We start from the raw sequence: 2,955 nt of genomic DNA, 5'->3' as shown, positions 1-2,955 counted from the left end.
CCCTCACAGGGAAATGCCAGGGCCAGGCCTTGTGTTACAAGTTGCCTTAGGTGTCCAGCCAAACTGTTGAAACAAGTCCATCCGAGAAAGACACGTGTACTGAGAGCCAGGCAGCGCGCATCTGTTTAAGGGTTGTGGAAGCTGAGCAAGGGAGGACGCCTGCTCTCAGCGCTTTGGGCTCTGGCTCTGGGCAAACAAGTGGCTGGCTTCCTTTGGCTTTAAAATCCATTAAAGCTTTGTTTGATTGTTTGTTTTTTTAATATATTTTTATTGCTTTCAGAGAGGAAGGAGAGGGAGAGAGAGAGAAATCAATGATGAGAGCTGCCTTCTGCACACCGCCCACTGGGGGATCCGAGCCTGCAACCGGGCATGTGCCCTTGACCGGAATCGAACCTGGGACCTTTCAGCCGCAGGCCGACGCTCTATCCACTGAGCCAAACCAGCTATGGAGCTTTTTTTTTTTTTTTTCCCTAGGCAGATAACTGTTGCCAGTAATGTTTATTTTTTCTAAAATTGATTATTATTCCATGCTATGAAACTGGAAAAGTGGTGGCTGCTGACATTCTGTTAAGTGGATTTCCAGAGTACAGAAATGTATTTCACGATTCATTTTACTCCTGGCTGGAAATCTAGGTGATTCCCAAGTGTCAGGAAATTTGGAGATTGTCCATTTTTAAAAATAGGGATTCTATTCCAACAGTCGCCCTTTATTCCATCACAGTGTGCTAGTAGATGGTCACAGTGAAAGACATTCTTTACCAAAACCAAGTAACCACGTGATATTCTTAACGTTATTCTTCTTACTTTCCTACCAGGCTCAGTCCAGCTCAAGATGCTGACAAACTTCAGGTAAATGGAGAGAATTTGGATTAAGTTATGATTAAATAGTCAAGCAGAATTCTTGGCCAAGGATGAGAACTCTAATCTGATGGGATATGCCCTTGCTCTGATGGGTTAAAGGATTTACCTGAGGCCAACCTGGTAGGAACTTATTAAATGCTGTCACATCCCTCCCCACTTTAAAAAGGGTGCTTAAGTGATGGACATTTAATCTTTAAAAATGTTTTTCCAATGGTGACTATTTTGAGATTGAAAAATGGTGGAGATGAATTGTTAGCATTATTAACATAGGATTTTGAGTTTTAAAATGTGGTTTTTAAGTCAAACCATGACTGTCTGAGTGGGGAGTTCTGTTATCTGTAGAGTTTGGTAAGCTGTTTTCTTAATGTCGTGACTTATCTAGTAATTGCTGATCTAATTACCTCTGGTGGCACTTTTCTTACAGGGCTGGTGCTGGAGAGACAGAATTGTGCTGGAAAGAAGCTTTTCAAGTAGATAAGGTGTATCTGAACAGGTGATGGTTGATAGATGCAAAACAGAGGCTTTTGCTTTCTTTGTCCCTTTCTTTTTTTTTTTTTAATGAATCTTATTGTTCAGATTACAATTGTTTCTCCTTTTTCCCCACATATCTCCCCACCACCCAGTTCCTACCTCCCCTCTGCCCTTACCTCCCCCCCCCCCCCCCGCTGTCCTTATCCATAGGTGTATGATTTATGTCCAGTCTCTTCCCATACTCCCCACACAGACACTTTCTTTGTCCCTTTCATGCTAACAGTGGGGGTGAATTCTGGGGAGTGGGGGCAGATTTCTGCTAGAGCATGTATCTGCCCCCTAGAGAATTCCCATAGAATTCAGTTCCATCATTTCAGTTTTTGTTCCACAGCCCAAGCATCCTGCTTGACACAGTAACCAGACTGGGTATTCTATACTTATCTTAAGGCAGTTTTGTCCACTGTGCTTCAATTTACAAAGTTATTTTAAAATCCCATTCTTTTGACTGTAAAGATTTTTTGTTACCAAGTTATCCTTTTAAAATCCTGGTTTTATATGCTTACAGATTTTTCTAAAATGCCGTATGTAGAACACTTTAATGATTAAATGTGACCCTTTTGACAAAACAGATCGATGGATTCTTAGGGGTGGGGAGGGGCATGAGCGATTTGAGGAGCTGTTTGACATCTTGATTATGCTGGTTATTATGCAGTGGTCTGATCTGGGATGAGTTTTACTGAATGTGAATTGTTCCAATAAACATGACTCTGAAAACTTACCCTTTCTGGCATCTTAATGACATTTCCAATGAAGTCTCTGGGAAGATAGTCCTGGCTCAGCACTTGAGTGACTTCCTGAGATGTGAAAAGTGGTAAACACATCAAAATCACTTTGGAGAATGAATCACATAAGTGACTCATGTACACAATAAATACCTGAGAAACAGGACCGAGAGGTGTATGTTGGCTCAGTTATCAAGGATATACCATTTCTGCTTATGGATGTTTCGGGCAACACTTCCTCGTCTTAATAGTTGCATTTTAAATCTCACCTGTGATGGGGCCCTTCTCCCTCAATCTCTTAACAATCTGTTCTAGTGGCCACATGGTAGCAGAAAATGGAGTGTGGAAATTATTTTACCTGTAATAGTCTTGCTTTCCACATTGGCAATTTTCCCTTCGGAAAAAGTGTTGCATGCTCTTGGCCAATACTGGCTAGCCAGGGGATTAGGAAATGAGCAGAGGTAATCTGGCGTGGGTTGATCTCAAAGCTTAATGGATAAGCAAGCCACATGGTTTAGTCCTGGAAGAATCAGTCTGAACTCGCCCTTTTTCTCTTGGGATAGTCAAAGATGCTTTTAAAAGGAGGGATGGGCCATGAACTGGTTTGAGCCATAGCTCCAGTGTAGCTCTAACCTGCAGAGCTGTGGAGGCCTACCCCGTGACTAAGGGTGCTTCCAGCAGCTGCATTGTGCCATCTTACCTGTAGGAGCGAGCAGTGCCCTTCCGCTGTCCGCTTATGGTTCCAGGTTTGGTACATTCCCTGCTCCATCTCAGAAACAGTTGTCCTGAGCCTTGGTTGTGTAGCCTAGCATCACCAGAGAAATCGGGATGAGTGGAGCCA

The 2,955-nt window shown here is 42.9% G+C and overlaps 1 non-coding gene across 1 annotated transcript; it reads left to right on the top strand.

Moving 5' to 3' along the window:
• Positions 1–902: 902 nt before the first annotated feature.
• On the top strand, positions 903–976 carry LOC114235046 (small nucleolar RNA SNORD93). The gene has a single exon (XR_003621227.2). It is a non-coding gene; the product is annotated as a small nucleolar RNA SNORD93 (small nucleolar RNA).
• The last annotated feature ends 1,979 nt before the right edge of the window (positions 977–2,955 follow it).

This window comes from Eptesicus fuscus, chromosome 14 (genome assembly GCF_027574615.1).
Source record: "Eptesicus fuscus isolate TK198812 chromosome 14, DD_ASM_mEF_20220401, whole genome shotgun sequence".
Classification (NCBI taxonomy): Eukaryota; Metazoa; Chordata; class Mammalia; order Chiroptera; family Vespertilionidae; genus Eptesicus; species Eptesicus fuscus.
This window is presented reverse-complemented; position numbering and strand designations above follow the sequence as displayed.